Consider the following 21,737-nt stretch of genomic DNA (forward strand, 5'->3'; position numbering starts at 1 on the left):
TTGCAAACAACAATAACACATGATGCTAAAAATCAAGAAAAAAAAACCAAAATTTATGCCAGGTTGTGAGGTGAGTGTAGAGAACTTGTGTCAGATTCTTTGAGACATTTCGTCAAACACCTAAGGTGCCTGTTCTAATAACCCATCTTTTGAATGTAACATGACAAAAAAAAATCCAATCTTACAGGAAAGTGTAGGAAATGCACTAAATTAACATGTATTTAGATTATGTAAATTATTTTGAACAATGTTCCTTCAAAAATATATTTATTATTGTTTCATACCTACATACAAAGTTTAATAAATAAATGTTAATTGTAATTATACAATTTGATTCTACCATATAAATACGACCACATAGAAAATTTAAGAATCGAATTAAAATTTGTCTATAATATCGTAAATCTAATATTCAAGGAAATAAGATCATTCCTAATTTAGATTCTAACTTCTTAGCCTACTTTTGATATAGTTCATGTATTAATATTTAGAGAAACTAGTAGGCAAGGATGTTGATATTAAGTGTTGTATATTGTTGATGATCGAGTCCAAGCTAATAGGTTACACATTTAATATGAAAAGTTATACATTGTTGTTTTGTCTGACTTAATCTAGATTGAATGATCTAATATGTTAGGCCAAAAAAACCGTATGTAATGTTTTATGAGATTTCAAAAAATGAAACATAATTTTGTTAGTCATAGAAAGCATCTTTGAATGGTTGTATTTAGTGTACATAAATATATACAAATTAGAATAATTATAGTTTAACCCTTTCTAGATTAAATTTTTTATAAAATCAATCCCGTTAATAGTAAATAAAGGATAAATCAAAAGAGACATTTAAAACATGAAAAAATCACAACAAGTTATTGTTAAAAATGGTATAACAATCTACTTTAAAAGTACATTCCTAAAAATGATATAATATGAAGTTATTATATTCGACAATAAGGTCAGAAATAGTAACGAAGTTGAGATAATCAAACAAACAGAAATAGTAGCAACAACCGATTTGATGCATTTTTAAATTAAATTATCGATTTACCCTTTTGATGAGCATTTGTCCCTACTAAATTAATGATTTAGCTTTCAGATAAAAAATGGAAGTATCATGCAAAAAGAATCATTTTAGTACATGTGTCATCTTAATATTTATTGTTGAATTGCTTTTCCAGCCCAATGCTTTTCTAGTTTCGTAAGTCGAATTACCATTTTGCCCTTATATTTCCTTACTAAAAGGTTTCCTGCATTTAATTTGCAATTAAACTAAAATAAATCACATAAATTTAGGAGTTTATTGATACCTTCAAAAGGTAAATTCGAATATTCCTTCTTTATTCTATCCCAAATAAAATTACCTTTCTGCCCCTAAACCTTAAAATCATACTTAACATTTAAAAAAAATTCATCCAACAATATCAATAACCTTTAGTTATGATTTCAATTTAAAGTTAGAAATGTTGTAATTCAACCATCATATTAGGATATTAATTTACATTCAAACACTAAAAACATATCTCTTTATTCCTATTATACCCTTATCCTCCATTTTCCATTCGGTATTACCATATATTTATCTTAACAGATTATTTGAGTTCTATATCAAGATTGCAATCCCTGTAATTCATCCATCAATTTAAGATATTATATATAATCAAAAACAGTAACCAGGTTGAGGTAATCAAACAAACAGAAATAGCAGCAGCTCATGATTTGATCAATGTTTAAATTAAATTACCGATTTACCATTCCGATGAACATTGTACATACTAAATTAATGATTTACCCTTTAGATAAAAAAATGGAAGTATCATACTAAACGAATACACAAAAAAGATTGATTACAATGAACAGGAAAACGGGTGGGGTGCATTTGTCATTCCATCAAAGTACTTTGCTATATTGTGTTTTAACTGATTTCCATCAAAGTATATTATTATTTTTTCTGGACTAAAGGTATGTAATATATTTTTCTATTTATTTGAAAAGTTTCAGAAAAGTAGTTAACCGATATCATGTAATTTGTGACAAAGAAAATCAAAATATATGAATTCATATATTTGATACAGGAACAAAAAAATAATCGAAAAAAATATAAAAAAGCGAAAGAAGGTACTGACCTTCTAGTGCACAACAACGAAGGTTTGAAGCAGAGAATGATGATGAAATTTATAAACAATGAGAATGATGTTGTAGGAGAAGGTTTGAAGAAAAGCAACGATTGAAAATAAGTGTGAGCCGCGGATTCAGAGATGATTCATATATGTATGTGATAATTTGAATATGATTTTTTGGTATTAATGGTTTCCTAATAAAAATGGATTTTATATTAATGGTTTAGTAATATAAACGGATTTATATTAATGGTTGATATTTAATGCCTTAATTGAAATGATTTTTAGTAATATATTTTTAAAGTTGACCATTTTAAAATCTTGATAACCGAAAATTCTAGATTTAAAATTTGGGAATCTTCTATTAGAATTAAATACAATCCATTTCAACGGATTTAAGTTAATTTTGTGAAAAACTTTTATTGGAATTAAATATATTCCATTTTGGGAGCATGATGTCAGCATTCTAATGGTGGAAAACATAGGATTGAAATACAATCAAGGGCCCAGATTGTTTAAGATGATGTCATAAAATTTTTATTTTAATATATACTAAAGATAACATAATTATTAGTATGCTTATTTAATGACTTTTTAAAAAAAAGAAAAAACTAAAGGGTTTGAATTTTGAAGCGAAAAGCTATAAATAAGGGAGTTAAATTATGGACAATATTAATTAGGGTTAATGATGGCATAGATTGTCAAAAGATATCTTGAAGGATATGCATGCTTCAGTTTGTAGAGATTTGTGTGAAACCAAAACAAAGGTGTGATAATTAAAGATGCAAGGACGAGGCAATACGCAAATTCTAAGAATACATGAGCAAAAAGGAACCACCTTATGGTGCTACATTCTGTTATGAACACGCAAAGCATCAATTGAAGCACAACCATTGACACGAGGTTGAAGAGTATTAGAGAATTATGGTTTAAGAGAGAAAAATAGAGGAGAAAGATGGGGCAGCTATTTATGTTTTTTGGCCAGATTTATGGAGAAACTGATATCTTATATATAAATAGAATGATATGCTTTAATCGATAACATAATTGCTGATTTTAAAGATTCTATAATAAAATGTAATTGTGCTCGAATTGTGAAATATATTTTAGAAAGTATGGATAGATTCTATAATTAAAGATTTTATAATTAAATGTAATTGTGTTTGAAATGTAATTGCTAAATTTAAAGATTTTATAATTAAATGTTTGGATTATATTTTGGGAAGATGATGTCAGCAATTTGTTCTAAGGGTGGAAATCATAGGATTGAAATACAATCAAGGGCCCTGATTGCTTCACTGATGAATTAAGGGTTCTCTTTTAATAATATTTAGAGATAAAAAGATAAGAAAGAAAGAAAGGGAAATTGAACGTAAAAGGAGCATACTTTCAAAATCAATGTTTAAGGGCCATTGTTGTAAGTTCATAATTATAGATATTTGACAAACTATGTCAAATAAGAATTTAACTTAATTTAATAAATTGTACATGATTTTAATAGTCCGAAAATAACAGCCTAAAACTCATAAGTTATGCATTTGCAGTTAAATTATAATTTATATAAGAACATGGATTGTTTTGTAATTTCTCATAAGTTTATTGGTCAAAAAGACAATTTATTTATAAACATTCAATTATTTTTAGGAGTATTATATTTCAAATGTCCAGGGTATTATATTTTAAACATCCAAGACTCGTAGTGTCATATCCCTATCAGATTCATGTCTAACTTCCTTCAGACATATCTTAATTCTCCATCTGAACTAAACCAAGTTACAATTTTTTTTTTGTAAATCATAAATGAGAGAAATATTGCATCAAAGATACATACATACACTTTGAAGAAACATTTTTTGTACATAATTCATGACAGGATGTATTGGATTGACCTTGATGGACTGAAGATGACGAGTGTTGAACTCTGTCTCACTATAAGGAAGCAATTGCCTCAAAAGCCACCCTCCAGCCCATAATGTGTCTGCTGATATGTTTGTTCGACAAAAAACAGTAATCAACACATCTAGTACCTGAAACCAAACATTTAACTTAAAGATAATACAAAATATTTTTTTAATACACACAAAATTATGCACAAAATGTGAGATAAAAAAAGTATAAAGAATAGGAAAGTCAGAAGGTACTAGATATCTATGCATACGCAGGATTTCTCCAACTTCCTGATAGGAACACGACACTTCATACCAATACTTACAGGAAGGAAATAGTTTCAGTAGCAACAACAAGAACACATTCATTTTTATGACGTACATTATTGGTTGCAGATAATGTACACATATGAAACACACACAAAAAAGATGCGACAGAGGGTATTTAGGTAATTACCCTCTCCAGTTATCCTTTCGTTGCCTTATCTCACGCATTGCTTCAACTGGGGACTTGCATCCAACTTTCTCATGCATCATAATTGAAGTCAAAATAAGATCTTTCTTGTTCCAAACTATATTAAAAAGGTCAAAAATAACAAGAGTACCTGAATTTGAGGTAGATCAGATCGCATGAAAGGATTAGTTTCTAATTCATGTTCAATGGTTGATGGATCAAATGGTTTCCAATTTGCATCCATTCTTGACAGCATTCCTCGCAGTTCTGAAGATGACGATGGTCTAGAACATCTCCTTCGTTGTGTTGAAACCCACTTCTGACTCCTTTGATTGATCTTGCAACCAAACTCTCAACTCCTCCAACTCTTATCATCTCCGATGGCTTCATGTCGGTTTTCACCATTGATGCTGCAAAAAAGTTGGGAATCCCGGTTATGCTCTACTGGAAGCTTGCAGCTTGTGGCTTTATGGGTTTTTACCATACTAAATCTCTATTGGAGAAAGGACTTACACCACTTAAAGGTTTGTTTTTTATGTGTGTTTGAGATATGACCATTCTCTGTATATGTAAAACATGTAATAACAGTTATCATTCATGTATATAGATGAAAGTTACTTGAAAAATGGATTTTTGGAAACCATTGTTGATTGGATTCTGGGAAGGAAAGGAATCCAGTTTAAGCATTTACCGATAATGGACCCTTCGCACAAACTGTTTACGTTCTCTATGGAAGCTACACAAAATGCCCCTAAAGTCTCATACAATATTATTCACACTTTTGACACATTGGAGACTAGTATTTTGGATGCTCTTTCTGTTGGATAAGGTGTCTAAGTCCGTAACTATATTTGGTATGAACTTGACGCGACCCGGCATGGTCCATTTGGGTTGCACTTCACCTAACAATTTGTATGGATATATTTTGAGAATAAGATGTTTATGATCTATTAATATATTATATAAAATTATATTATTTAATTAGTGTTGATCAAGAATTTATTTTGGAATTAATTTAAAGATCAAAAGAGGCTAATTAAATATGGACTCTTACATATATATGGATTGGGCTAAGATTTATTTAGGATGGTCTAAGAGTATATGGAAGTCCATGGATTGTCCATGGAGCTTTTAACCCATGGATCCTAGGTAAATGAAGAGTCATGGGTATTAGGGTGTAACCCTAATCCTCCATACTATATAAAGAGGTCCTTGGTTCTAGAATTGGCACTAGTGTGTGTGAGAAACAAGAGTGGGCCGATTTTAGAGAGCATCATATTCTATCAAGTATTTCCAAGTTGTTTTGGGTGATTTGTGACACCACTTGAGGCATGCACACTATTGGTGCTAGGCTCTAAAACTCCAAGCAATCAACCACAAAAGAAAGGTATGTTATTCTACTTAAAGTTTTATATTACAAGTACCCCATAACATGCTAGTTAGGTTGTAAACCTTGGAAATCAAATTTGCATGTATCGTAGAGAAAACATAGATCCAAGGATTCGAGGGTTGCATGTACACCATAGGAGTGTTAGAATGCTCAAAACCCATCAGTGGTATCAGAGCCCAGGTTTGTTTGCTTGATACTTGATGCTACATGTTTTTTCAAAAGTTGAAATTCTGCATTTTTTGCATCTGGCTGCTCACCACGACGTGGCAGTCTTTACCACGACGTGGTGACGTCCCTGTATGCATAATTTTGGGGTTTTGCTTGGTATTGGATGAGGATCATTACCCTAAACTGTTTTTTGAACCTTAAAACCTGTTTTTGATGTGGTAATGATTATGCTAATCCATTTACAATGGCAAATATCAAAATTCCATGTTTTATATGTGTTAATATGATCCTTGAAATTTTGATATGAATGTTCATGTTCTTATGAGTTTTAGAAGATCATAGGAATTATGTGTAACTTGCTTGTTAATATGATTCTTGATCTTAATGCCTAATGATGGAGTCCATAACTCGTCCTCAAGTTATGGATAACCAAAAGTCTCTTCTTTAAAAGTTTTATTAAAGAATAAGATGTTACATTAAATGAAGAGTCTTCATTTTAATAGACCATTAAACTCATAAGTTATGAAATGAAAAGTCTTGAATAGTTTCAATACTTTCCCTCAAGTTTGGAATTAGTAAAGTCTCACACATTAATACTTTAAATTCCAAATTAAACCTTAGAGTTTTAAAAGTTTAAAATTCAACCCTTATACTTCTATAATATTAAAAGTCTAATTATTATATATATGTATAAGAATACATCAATCTTACCGTTAGTAGGCCTCATTCACGAAGCCGGTCTATAAGGGGGGGGGGTATAAGGTTGTTGCCTATAAAATGGCAGCTTAATGGGTGTCCACTCTCACCCACCGCTTCCTTGACTGGTGGAGGGTCGTTAGCCGAACGGATAGGATTGGACTTTAATCCTTATTAAAAGTATAATGAAATTATAAAGTAACTAAACCTTTATTAATTCCCAATCTTAGTTACTTTAGGAAAATGTGAAATCGGTGCTAACCCATGAAATTACACTCTATACCTTACCAAGTCGTTAGTGGAGCGTGTGTGGTTAACCGGCACACTAATAAGGACTAGTAAGAGTGGCAAAGGGTAACTTGATTCTATCATAGATCGGTGGAGCGCGTGTGGTTAACCGGCACATCGATTATGTGATAAAGTTGAGGGTACCAAGTCAATTTGCATGGTTATTCACACCTTGTTTGTGATCCTCGGCATCCCAGTCACATACTTGAGAGGGCACAATCGAGATTCAAACATGCCATTGAAAGTTCATTGTATCTCAAAAGATCTAGGAGTTTCAAATCCAATTAAAAACTTAATAATCTTTTTTGTTTTTTTTATGGTGGAAATTGGTAAATCGTCATTTACCTACCTTCAACTATTTTATAACTTGGATTACGGCATCGCTCTTCCAGTTATAAATAGGTTGTTGGGTCCTAGCCTTAATATTTCATTTTCGGTGACTTATTAAGGACTCTTTATCTAATAAAACTTGTCTTTCTTTCTTTCAGATGTCTTCCAACACTGCTACTGGCTCAAACCCTACATGCTCCTTTTCCCTAATGAACTTGTGTGGGAAAGTCACTTTTGATGGTTCCAATTTCAATGAATGGATTAGGAACATCAGAATGATTACTCGCTATGAGGGGAAGGAGTATGTCCTTGACAGAGAACTGAAGGTTGTTGATGAGTCGACTGCTACTCCTGAGGAGGTTGCTGAGTACACTACCTATGAGAAAGATGCCACTAAGGTGTCTTGTATCATGTTAGCCACAATGACAGCAGAACTCCAGAAATCCTATGAAGATTTCTACCCTTTTGAGATGCACCAGGATCTGATGGATAGGTACCATCAAAGTGCTCGTCAAGAGAGGTATGAAGTCATTTCCTCCATGATAACAGCTAGGATGAAGGATGGTGAACCTATCACCGGCCACTTGCAGAAAATGTAGAGGTTCGTGGACCGGTTATTGAAGCTTAATGTGGACTTCCCTGAGGACATGGCGATTGACATCATTCTCCATTCCTTACCTCCAAGTTATGATCAATTTCCTATGACTTATCATATGAACAAGGAGGAAGTCACACTCAGCAAGCTTCAAGGACATTTAAGGACCGCTGAAAGTGGCCTTAAAAGTACATCAGCTGTTACTCCTACTCCTACTACTGCCCCTGTTCTGGAAATTGGGCAATGAAAGGGGAAGAAGAGGAAGACCCCTTCAAAGGGTACTAAGGGAAATCCCCTTGATGGATCCTCTTCAAGTGGAACCAAGAAAGGTTCCATTCCTCCTTTTTCAAACCCTAAAGAAGCACAGTGCTTCTACTGCCAGGAAAAGGGGCACTGGAAGCGAAGCTGCCCTAAATACTTGCAGGATGTAAGGGATGGGAAAGATAAACCCACCCATGCAGGTATTTATACTATATTGTCTAATAACTCATTGCGTTCTAACTCTTGGGTACTTGATACAGGTTGTGGTATTCACATTTGTACTGATTTGCAGGGCCTAACAAGAAGTGAGAAAGTGGAGCACGGGAAGATAAATTTAATCATAGGGAATAAGAAAGCATCACCTGTTACCAAGATAGGAGTTTATTCTTTATTTCTTAATAATGGGTTAACTTTAGATTTGAATAAATGTTGTTACTCGTCAGATATAGCGAGAAATATTATTTCTTTCCACGGCTTGTACAAACAAGGATTTTCCTTTTCATTTAATAATGATAATGGTGCTATTAATGTTTACTACAATGATGTATTTTTCTTTAAAGCATTACCTTGTGATGGTGTATATGAAGCTGTGAATGTTGTAGATAAACTAGGAAATAATGTATTGTGTATTGATTCTTCAAATAGTTTAACTAAAGCATCCTTGTGGCATTGTCGTCTTGTACATGTTAACAAGAAGCGCATAGGCCAACTCCAAAAGGCTGGAGTTTTGGAATCATTTGAACTAAAGTCGGATGATAGCTGCGAGTCTTGTTTACTTGGAAAAATGACAAAGTCACCCTTCACTGGTGCTTGTGAGAGGGGTGAGGGTTTGTTGGACCTCATACACACAGATGTGTATGGACCCTTCAAAACCGCCACAAGGGATGCTAATCGCTACTATGTGATTTTTACTAATGATTATAGTAGATATGGATATATCTACCTAATCAAGCATAAGTCAGAAACCTTTGAAAAATTCAAAGAGTTCAAGCAGGAAGTGGAGAATCAACTGGGCAGGAACATCAAGATGCTCCAATCCGATCGTGGAGGAGAGTATCTTAGTACTGAGTTCCTTGACTATCTTAAGAAATGTGGGATTGTCTCACAATTGAGACCTCCTAGGACACCACAGCTGAATAGTGTGGCTGAGAGGCGCAATAGAACCTTGTTGGACATGGTTCGTTCCATGATGAGTCGAGCTTCGTTACCTATCTCATTCTCGGGGTATGCCTTAGAGACTGCCGCCCATATCCTTAATATAGTCCTTACTAAAAAGGTTGCCAAAACACCTCACGAGATGTGGACCGGGAAAGTTCCTAACTTAGACCACATCAAGATTTGGGGTTGCGAGGCTTTCGTGAGGCGCGAGTCTCACGACAAGCTCAAACCTCGAAGTGGGAGGTGTATTTTCATCGGCTACCCACAGAAATCCTTTGGTTATCTCTCCTACAGACCCAGTGAGAATGTGGTCTTTGTAGCTAGAAGAGGAGTCTTTCGTGAGAGAGAGTTCATAAGCCAAACAGAAAGTAGGAGGCAAATTGACCTTGAAGAAATTCAAGAGTCAAGTGGTGAAGGAACCTCAAACCCTAGTAATCAACCTGAGGAGGAAACTCCAGTTGATCCGACTGACGAGCCGATACCTCTGAGGCATTCCATGAGAGTTAGGACTGCACCTGACCATTACTATGGTTTCCATATTACTACGGAAGGTGATACGCTTATCAGTGATAGTACACTGGTAAGTCTGGATGAACCTAACAGCTACACGGAAGCCATGGCAGGCCCTGAGGCTGCTAAATGGAAAGAGGCTATGGACAGCGAGATACAATCCATGTATGACAATCAAGTTTGGAACTTGGTTGACAATGTACCAGGTCGTAAGACAGTCGGTTGCAAATGGATCTTCAAGAAGAAGACCGACATGGATGGTAATGTACACACGTATAAGGCGCGACTGGTTGCAAAGGGCTTTTCTCAAACTCTGGGAGTTGATTATGATGAGACCTTTTCACCAGTAGCAAAGATTAAGTCTATTAGGGTTATGCTAGCCATTGCTGCATTTCATGATTATGAAATATGGCAAATGGATGTCAAAACCGCTTTTCTTAATGGAAATTTGGCTGAGCATGTTTACATGACGATGCTAAATACCCTAATAGGGTGTGTAAGCTTGAGAAATCCATCTATGGATTAAAGCAAGCACCTTGCAGATGGAATCTTTGCTTCGATGAGAAAGTCAAAGAGTTTGGCTTTTCGAGGAGCGAGGATGAGTCGTGTGTATATGTTAGGGCTAGTGGTAGTATAGTTAGCTTTTTGGTGTTGTATGTGGATGAGATACTACTCATAGGAAATGACATATCAACCTTGCAGGAGGTTAAGTCCTGGCTTGGGAAGTGTTTCGCTATGAAAGACCTTGGAGAAGCTGCCTATATCCTAGAGATAAGGGTACTGAGAGACAGGAGTAAAAGACTAATTGGACTTAGTCAGAGTACCTACTTGGATAAAGTGTTGAAGAGGTTCAACATGGAGAATTCCAAGAAAGGGGAGTTACCGATCCAGCACAATGCCAGACTCAGTAAAACTCAGAGTCCGAGTACAGAGGCTGAGATAGCTGAGATGAGTCGATTACCATATGATTCCACTGTTGGCTCGATCATGTATGCTATGACTTGTACTCATCCTGATGTGGCCTTTGCCTTGAGCATGGTCAGCAGATATCAGGGAAACCCTAGCAAGGCTCACTGGACTGCAGTAAAGAATATTCTCAAGTACCTAGGGAGGACTAAGGACTGGGTTCTTATCCTCGGTGGGAGTGATGACTTGAGAGTAGTAGGGTATAGCGATGCTAGTTTTCAGACTGATAGGGATAATTTCCGCTCTCAGTCAGGTTGGGTCTTTACCTTAAATGGAGGAGCAATTTCTTGGAAAAGTTCCAAGCATGAGACAATAGCTGATTCTACTTGTGAATCAGAATACATAGCAGCAAGTGAAGCGGAAAAGGAGGCGATATGGCTGAAGAACTTCATTGGAGACCTTGGATTTGTACCAGCTATACAGGAGCCTATGGAGATTTTCTGTGACAGCAATAGTGCGGTTGCCTTAGCCAAGGAACCAAGAGATCATGGTAGATCCAGACACATTGACATAAAATATCACTTCATAAGACACAAGATAGAAGAAGGACTCCTCGTGGCAAAGAGGGTATCGTCAGAAGAGAACGTTGCAGATCCCCTCACCAAGGGACTAACTAGGGTTAGACATTTGCAGCATGCGAGGAGCATCGGGCTGAGAGACGATATTAGTTTTAATGATTAGATAGCTATTTCTGAAACTTGTAAAATGTAATTGACATTTGATGATTAAATAAAAGTTGTTATTTATTTATGAGTAAAGTGTTACTATCCTATGTTAATCGTTTACTATTATTTCAATTTTGCATGTTTTGACTTCCAGGATAATTATTTTATTCAAAACTCTCCACAGTCAGTCATACGTTGGAAGTAGGTATTGAATTAAGACTGTCATGAATTTGGCTTGTATGATTTGTCTAAGGTGCATTAGACATGGAAATGGTTGCTACTATTGGATTAATGTCTAAGTCCATAACTATTTTGGTATGTACTTGACCCGATGGTGCATGGTCCTTTTGGGTTGCCTTCACCAAAGCAACTTGATAGGATGAATTATGGAGAGAGATGATTAATTATGATTTATTAATATATTATGAGAATAATATATTAAAGGAGAAATCATATTGTTTAGTTAATATTAGTCAATAATTAATTAAGAATTAATTTTGTGGCTAAAAGAGATTAATTAAACTTAGGGGACTAGAACTATCAATTGTGTGATAGTTGAATATTGGGCTAATGGACTCCTTATTATAGGAGTGGACGAGTTCTATTGGGAAACCCATTAGAAATCATCCAAGGCCTCTAAAGGAGGACTCCATGGGTTGCTTAGGGCCTAAGCAATCAAATTAGGGTTTCCTTGTTAGATAACCCTAATAGCCTCACTATTTAAGCACCCCTAGGGCACCAAAAACGTGGTGAAGAGTTTCCTTATTTGAGTGCCTCTTCTCTTCTCCTTCTTCATCCTCTTGCTCTTGGTGCTTGTGAGCCATTAGAGGAGTGACATTTGTGACTCTAAGCTTTTAGAAGCCAAATTATTGGAAGGAATAGATTGTTATTGCTACATAACAATCAAGGTAATATATAAACCCTAATTCATATGTTATTTGATTATCACATGCTAGATCTAGGGTTTATGGCTTTGGATGATTATTGCATGTTCATTAGACAAACTAGATCCAAAGCTTTAGGGTTTTCATGTACACCATAGGAATGTTGTAGTGCTCATAACCCAACAGTGGTATCAGAGCCTAGTGTTGTTTGCTAATTAATTTGATGCTTATTTGATCGATTATTGCTTGAAAAATCGAATTTTTTTGGTTCTGACTGCATGACTCGCCGAGTCACATGGTGAACTCGCCGAGTCGACTGAACTCGACTAGTCCAGGCCTGACTCGACGAGTTAAAGGGTCTGACAGTTTATTTTCGCGATTTACTTGCTGTTTTGGCTTGGGATACTTACCATAAACGTTTTTAATTAGTAAAATCCGATTTTTATTAATTTTGGGTGAATATCCTTGCCAAAATAGTAGATAATTGCCAATTAATCAAATATTTGTTGCCTTATAAGATAATGGTTAATTATTTTAGTTATTTGGTGAATTATCTTGCAAGTAATTGGACTAGGTCAAAATTAGATAACCATAATTAATTGTTAATTGCCTTATTTGAATTGTTGATCTAGAATATTCTTGATAAAGTTTGGAAAAGCTTCATTTTTCACCCTTTAGGTTTTATAGTTTAAATTTGAACTTTAAAAGTTTTTGTTTTGAAATTTAAATAGTTGAACAATAATATTTTGAAAGGTTTCAAAACTTGCCCTCAAGTTTTGGAATTTAAATTTTTTGATTAAAAGTTGAATTTTTGAAATTTTAAATTCTAAAACCCTAGTTTTGAAAAGGTTCAAATTACACCCTTATGATTTTATTAAGATAATTAATAGTATAATTAAAAGAGAGTTAATAAATCCATAATGATATGGTTTATATTTAATTAAATTAAAAGTGTAATTTATAAAATTAAACCACCTAGTATTTTAAAAGTGTAAAATACACCCTATACTATATATAACATTAAAAGTCTAATATTATATATGTATAACTTAAACTGCTAGTCTTATCGTTAGTAGGCCTCATTCACGAAACTGGTCTATAAGGGGTGTTTAAGGAAATTGCCTATAAAATGGCAATTGAATGGGTATCCACTCTTACCCACCACACTCTTGACTAGTGGAGGGTCGTTAGCCGAACGGGTAGGATAGGGTAAACCCTCTCCTCATTAAAAGTATAATGAATAAAGTAACTAAATGTTTTTACTAAATTCGCAAATCTTAGTTACTTTAGAAAAAAGTGAAATCGATGCAATTCCATGGAATTACACTTTGTACCCTTGTCAAGACAATTAGTGGAGCGTGTGTGGTTAACCAGCACACTAAGTTGGGTTTGGCATTGGTAGCGAAGGGTGACTCGATATTTGTCATAGATCGATGGAGCGTGTGTGGTTAACCGGCACGTCGATTAGGTGATTGTAACATTGAGGGCACCACGTACATTTGCATGGTTATTCACACCTTATTTGTGATCCTCGGCATCCCAGTCACAAATGAAGGGCATAATCGAGATTAAACATGACATTGAAAAGTTCAATGAATCTCAAAAGATCTAGGAGTTTCAATTCATTTAAAACTTAACCTTCTTTTCGTTTTTCATGGTGGAAATTGGTAAATCATCATTTACCTACCTTCAAATGTTCTGCGAGTTGGATTACGGCATCCCTCTTCCAATTTGTAGGATATTGTGTTGGGTCCTAGCCTTAATATCTCATTTGGGTGTTTTATTAAGGACTCAATCAACTAAACTTGAATTTTCTCCCGTTTCATAGATGTCAAAGTATGACAACTATGGTCTTCCTAAATCCGTTGGAAAAAGTTTTCCACATGAAGATGATGTTCCACGATTGGATTGTGGAAATAGAAATCATGCTTATCTTCCTCCACCTCCTCCAATAATTCTCCCTGACCCACGTGTTCGAAGACTTGAAAAGTTCAAGGTCACTCAAGCCCTATTGGCAAAAGACATGGAAATGGAAAGTCTATTTGTGCTCATGTCTTGGATAAAAGATTACACATTGACAGATTGGGATTGTTAGGTGTTGATGTTTAAAGGAAATTGGCTGTTGACTTGGTTCTTCAGTCACTTCCCGAATCGTATGGTAAGTTCGTTAGAGAGTACTATATGATGGACCACGACATGACTCTTATTGATTTGACTTATTTGCTTATTGCTGCTGAATCAGAAATGATTTGGCGCACTGGTCAGCAAATTTTTCTGGTAAGTCAATATCCCAACCCTCTATGGGCAATGGTAACATTGGAAGTCCAGAAAAGTTTTCTCTACGCAAGAGAAAGGCTGAGTCTGAGATAGTCCCGTGTACCATTCCATAAGAATCGATGTGTTTCTACTGCCAAAAGAAGGGGCATTGGTTACGAAGCTGCCCTGACTACCTGAGAGATCTAAGAGATGGGAGAGTCAAGATGTATGACTCTGCTTCAGGTAAAAATCCACTATCTAACTTTATTAAGTTCCTATTTGGAGATTCTTAATACATGATGTGATAAGATTACATTTCGATTTTTTGAAGGATCGAAGAAAGGAAAGAAAGCTTAAAGGAAGCAGCAAGCTGAATCTGATCGCGAAGAAATGGATTTCGATCGCATGATTCAAGGATCAGATATTAAAGCTACTACTTTAGAGTTAAATTGCTAAGTAATATTTACATAGTTTTCATTTGTAATCGTATTGTCGGGACAATATTTTTCCGCAATAAAATAAATTTTGATTTATCTTATTTATGTTTCCTTGCGATGGATTTTATGAAAAATTGGTGTTTGAATGGTTCTATTGTTAGCAATATTGTAATGGATTTGATTCTTAGTTATGTTATTTGTGGTAATGACAGAAACTTGGAATCATGCAACTGGTACTGTGTGATGAATGAGAACCTTCGTATTTGGAAATTTGAGACTAACTCCTTGTTCACATAAGTATGTGAGTCAAGTGAAGGATAATGAGATCTGGTACGCAATGTTGTGCGCTAGTCAAATCCACCACAAAGAACGATAAAATGTTTGTCATGGTTTGCTAAAAGATTAGTAAATATGATTATACTTAAAAGATTAAATATGATTCTGAATCATTGAAAAGTTTCAATGAATGGCAGAACGAATAAGAAGAATCAATTAGGCAAGAAAGATAAAAGTTTCTCCAATCTAAGAAGAAGGGAGAGTACTTTTGTATCATGTTTATGATCGTCTTAAGAACCATATTACAATTCATCCTCTAAGGACACCTTAGTGCACTAGTATGGCTAAGAAGAGGAGTCGAGAATTGTCAAAATGGGTTAAGTCAATAAGATAAATCATACTTCGTTCCAAAATCAATTCTTAGAGTCACACTCCAAGATTGTAAATTGAGTGACATAAACTTAAGTAGGAATGTTCTTACACTAGCACATTTTGGTAAGTTGTGATGTCTTGGATAGGACAAAGACCAACTAGTACCAAATTGTGTGTAGGGTTGTCTTGATAAAGACACACACTGACTCTTGAATATTTGTTTTGTCAAGAAATGTTTCTTGATAAGAGAATCTTATATGTCAAGTGGTCAGTGGGAGTCTAAAGATCTTGAAAAGTTTCAAGAACAAATCAAGAAGTAAACCTATTAAACACTAGCACACGACTTGAGGATTGTAAGCTATCGTGTTGACAAAATTTTATTTCTGTGCCAATCCAGTTGAGTGATTATGCATATGAGTTCTACGAGTTCTCAATTGAATGCATAAGGGCAAACACCTTGATCAATGAAAGTACATTGACTGACATAGGTGAGCTGCCAAATAACTTGGAAGCAATGGTGGGACCCTTGATGGCAAGAAATTAAGAATGAACAAGTTCTGTCCATAAGAGGTTGAATTTGTCACAAACATTTTCTTACGATTATGCTTATGACAAATTTACATGGATAGGAACACATGCACCATAAAATCTAAGTGTCATAAGGTTTCTATCCTTCATGAAAATGATTGTGAGGAAACGCTTTCACTAAGAGAGATTTTCAGGAGATAGCGATTATGTAAATTGCATTCTCAAATTCGATTATGGTTACGGCATCCCTCTTCATAGTTCGAATTGTGAGATTTGGCAATTAATCTGAATATTTGGGACTTAGTGATATAAGTTCTGAATTAGTATAGACACACATGTGAGCTATCCAAGGAAAGGTGTGTGAATTTGAGAAGCTTAGATAAAGGCTTATCGAAGCACATCGTATTGGAAATATGAACTTTGGAAAGTCAATAAGTATTGTCTTTTAGAAGTCCAACTGTTTTCTAAATACGTATCAAAGCTAGTGGGAGCATAAATGTTATGCTGGTATGGATATAATCATCATGTTAGTGGGAGCATGATTATTATTGAAAGTTAGCAATATTAATTATAGAAAACAAAAGTTTCACTTTGCAAAGTTGCATAGGTTGAAAAGTTGTTTTGCTATAATTAAGGGAGAGAATATTATACTTCGTTTCAAATCTAAAGGTTTAGATCGAGAAATTTTAATCAAATTTAGTCAAAAAGATATATGAATGTTATGTTGAAAGGATTCAACGTAAGAGAATTCTACATACGGAAATAATTGTTGCGTTCTCACACTCGATTATGATTACGGCATCCCTCTTCATAGTTCGAATCGTGAGAACATGGCAAATAGAAATATTATGGCAAAGACTGGTAAAGTATCATGTCGTTGTAATATTCGACCGTTCTAAAATTTTCCAAATGCCTAGGGTATTAAGAGGGAAAGAGGACTAGAATCGGATTTGACTGAATTAGTTAAACAACTGTCAAGGATAATCTAAGGTTCGCCAAGGATTGGTCGCTTGTGAACAGTTGGAAGTATAGTAATGGAATGACCATATTGACATTATTATTATTAGATACGATTCTATTAATAATGAGTTGTCATATGGCAAATATGGAAATGTTTCCTTATTGGGAGTTGGACGTTAAGGATCTATGTCTAGATTAGAAACTTTTATGCAAGAAGGATGTTCAAAGGAATATACTTTGAATGTGAGACTTGACATCTATGGAGTTGTCTTGTAACAATCTCCAATAGAAGACTTTGTAATTTCATTGGCTGAGTCTTGGTGACTTTTGTGCCATGACGTTACGAAAGGACCGTTGCATAAAGTGTTAGAATCTAACATATTCTATAAGTGGCAAGAATTTAGTATTCTTACACTTGTGGTAAGGATTGGGAATTGTAAAATGAGTGTGATTGAAAATGTTATTCAATTATACTATTTCACAGAAAAAGGACCATAAGTAAACAAAGTGTGCATGCTAAGAGCATGGGACAATTGTCGTTATAATTCAAGTAAGAAGTTGATTACCCGAAACAACAAATAATGAGTAATCAATATGGTGATTAAATAAAAGTGTTTTATTTATACTCAAAAGTTTGGGGCCATATAAGATTAGTATTATTCTTGTGTTTCAAATTTTTATGTTTTGACTTCCTGAATAATAAGATTATTCGAACGTTCCACAGTCGCTCGTACTTTGGGAGTAGGTATGAAAGAAGGTTGTCATGAATTGGTGTGTAGATTGTCTGAAGTGTATTAGACATAGCAAAAGTTTGCTACAATGTTCATGAGTGCTTACGAATATGATTTGAGCATTGGATTAAACCCATGCTCACTTGGATCGCTTCACAAATTTTATCACGAGTGACTGGTGAGACGATAATATCTTATGTTCTTGAAACCGAGATGTGTGAGTTGTATCTTGCGAGTTGGTTGCACATTGATAATATGTAAACGCACCAGTAACTTGGTGTTATAAAACATATTGTTGTGTGTAATTCGGTGAGTGAGTACAAGCGAGCATTGATTCGAAGTTTATCCGTTCCTTTTACCCAATGTAGGATAAAAGCGATATATGTGGGCCCCTCGATGATTTAGTGATGACAAAAGGAAAGTGCTCGGCCGGGCCAGCACTAATTTGATTTGTTCAATTAGTCAGTTGTCATAAATCGGAAATCGGGAAACGACACATAGACTGAGAGAATGATTTCAATCCATGTCTCACGTCTATACGATATCTAGAATGGAGGAATATATGATCCCTTGTCTAAAGGACGCGTTTCTGATAAGATCAGAGTTGACAGCGGCTTTTGAAAGCTACGATTGCGGATCAGGATCTGAAGTCATACGCAGAATAGTTATTAGACTTATTCAAGTGGGAGACTGTTGGATTATTGTCTAAGTCCATAACTATTTTGGTATGTACTTGACCCGATGGTGCATGGTCCTTTTGGGTTGCCTTCACCAAAGCAACTTGATAGGATGAATTATGGAGAGAGAGGATTAATTATGATTTATTAATATATTATGAGAATAATATATTAAAGGAGAAATCATATTGTTTAGTTAGTATTAGTCAATAATTAATTAAGAATTAATTTTGTGGCTAAAAGAGATTAATTAAACTTAGGGGACTAGAACTATCAATTGTGTGATAGTTGAATATTGGGCTAATGGACTCTGATTAGAGGTGTGGACGAATTCTATGGGGAAACCCATTAGAAATCATCCAAGGCCTCTAAAGGAGGACTCCATGGGTTGCTTAGGGCCTAAGCAGTCAAATTAGGGTTTCCTTGTTAGATAACCCTAATAGCCTCACTATTTAAGCACCCCTAGGGCACCAAAAACGTGGTGAAGAGTTTCCTTAGGGTTTCTAGACGTTGTTGAGTGCCTCTTCTCTTCTACTTCTTCATCCTCTTGCTCTTGGTGTTTGTGAGCCATTAGAGGAGTGATATTTGTGACTCTAAGCTTTTAGAAGCCAAATTATTGGAAGGAATTGATTGTTATTGCTACATAACAATACATGTAATATCTAAACCCTAATTCATATGTTATTTGATTATCACATGCTAGATCTAGGGTTTATGGCTTTGGATGATTATTGCATGTTCATTAGACAAACTAGATCCAAAGCTTTAGGGTTTGCATGTACACCATAGGAATGTTGTAGTGCTCATAACCCAACAGCTACAACATTCATGAGTTTTCATAAGGTCTGAGTATTGGATTAAACCCACGCTCACTTGTATCACTTCATGGAATTTATCTCGAGTGATCGTGAGACAGTAATATTATATATATCTTCAAACCTAGAGATGTGAGTTGTTGACTATGAGTTGGTTATCCATTGATTGTACGAAAACGCATCAGTAACTTGATGTCATAAAACGTGCTTTTGTGCATAATTCAACTAGTAGTTAGTACAAGCATATGAGTCGAAGTTTATCTGTTCCTTCTAGCAATAGAAGCGATATCTGGGCCCCTCGATGATTTATTTTTGACTTATGTGTCAGGCCCGGTCAGAACCTGATTGATGTGTTCAATTTAGTTCTATGTCAAACAAATCAGAGATCGAGAAACAACTGCTGGACAATAAGTATGAGATTGTTCCATGTATTTGTTCGGTTGATATCTTGAGAACATAGGATTATACGGTCACTTATCTAAAATGACGCTTCATAGTTCAACGGAGTTTTAAAGAGCTACGATTACTGGTTGGTTCCTGAAGTTAACTTGCAACTATAGTTATCAGACTTATCCAAGTGGGAGACTGTTGGATAAGGTGTCTAAGTCCGTAACTATATTTGGTATGAACTTGATCCGACCCGACATGGTCCATTTGGGTTGCACTTCACCTAACAATTTGTATGGATTTACTTTTGAGAATAAGATGTTTATGATCTATTAATATATTATAAGTTATCATATATTAATATAAAATCATATTATTTAATTAGTGTTGATCAAGAATTGATTTTGGAATTAATTTAAAGATCAAAAGAGGCTAATTAAATATGGACTCTTACATATATATGGATTGGGCTAAGATTTATTTAGGATGGGCTAAGAGTATATGGAAGTCCATGGATTGTCCATGGAGCTTTTAACCCATGGATCCTAGGTAAATGAAGAGTCATGGGTATTAGGGTGTAACCCTAATCCTCCATACTATATAAAGAGGTCCTTGGTTCTAGAATTGGCACTAGTGTGTGTGAGAAACAAGAGTGGGTCGATTTTAGAGAGCATCATATTCTCTCAAGTATTTCCAAGTTGTTTTGGGTGATTTGTGACACCACTTGAGGCATCCACACTATTGGTGTTAGGCTCTAAAACTCCAAGCAATCAACCACAAAAGAAAGTATGTTATTCTACTTAATTTTTTGTATTACAAGTACCCAATAACATGCTAGTTAGGTTGTAAACCTTGGAAATCAATTTTGCATGTATCATAGAGAAAACATAGATCCAAGGTTTCTAGGGTTGCATGTACACCATAGGAGTGTTAGAATGCTCAAAACCCATCACTTTCGTCCATGATTCCTCGTATTTACACAGTTGGTCCAGCACAGTTACTTCTTAATCAGATTTCAGCAAAGGAAAGATAAACTAAAATGTCGAATTTTAATGGATACAACTTATGGAAAGAAGAACCAGGGTGTTTGTAATGGCTCGAATGCAAGGAATTAAACTCTGTGATTTATGTGAACTATGGGAGTTCAACAATAATTTCTATACAAGATCTTATAGAATTTGGTTGGGGACTTGCTAACAGCAACCACTATTTCCTTTAGATAATTAGATCTAATGTTATTGTTGGAGAATCTGCAGTTTTGCCTCCTGAGTTTGAGGAGGTTATAAAAAAGAGAGGTTTTATAGCAAGTTGTTGTCCACAAGAAAGAGTTCTGGAGCACCCTTCCGTTGAAGGGTTCTTGGACTCACGGTGGTTGGGGTTCCACCATCGAGAGCTTGTCTGCTGGTGTACCAATGATATGTTGGCCATATTCGTGGGACCAACTAACTAATTGTAGGTATATATGCAATGAATGGGAGGTTGGGATGGATATGGTGAAGGACGTGAAAAGGGATGAAGTTAGTAATCTTGTAGTGGAGTTGATGGGAGACGGAGGTCACATTATGAAGAAGAATGCCATGAAGTGGAAGGAAAAGGCTCTTGTCGCAACCGCTCCTAATGGTTCATCGACCTTGATCTCCTATAGACCAAAATTATATAACAATTAACAAATTAGTGACATGTTAGGAGACTTATTATTATAATTTCCATAATCATATCACACTCACCACCAAAAAAATTCCAAGGTGTGAAGAATATCACAGACATAAGTGTAATCATTACACCTACCTACAACCTAGCAAAAGCTTCTTTACGCTTCTGGTCCTCCCCAAGTGACCATTGGTATTTTAGGTATGCAAGCATTACTTGTGGAGGCTCATGGTATCGTACAGTTTTAGGGTCAAACTGTTCAAAATAGTAATCAATTACA

The 21,737-nt window shown here is 35.1% G+C and overlaps 1 pseudogene; it reads left to right on the top strand.

The window, feature by feature from the left end:
• Window positions 1-4,663: 4,663 nt before the first annotated feature.
• LOC145112986 (UDP-glycosyltransferase 85C2 pseudogene) lies at window positions 4,664-21,474 on the top strand (annotated as a pseudogene).
• Window positions 21,475-21,737: the final 263 nt, after the last annotated feature.

The sequence above is a fragment of the Lactuca virosa genome, chromosome 5 (assembly GCF_052849685.1).
Source record: "Lactuca virosa cultivar CGN04683 chromosome 5, Lactuca_virosa_CGN04683_v6, whole genome shotgun sequence".
NCBI lineage: Eukaryota > Viridiplantae > Streptophyta > Magnoliopsida > Asterales > Asteraceae > Lactuca > Lactuca virosa.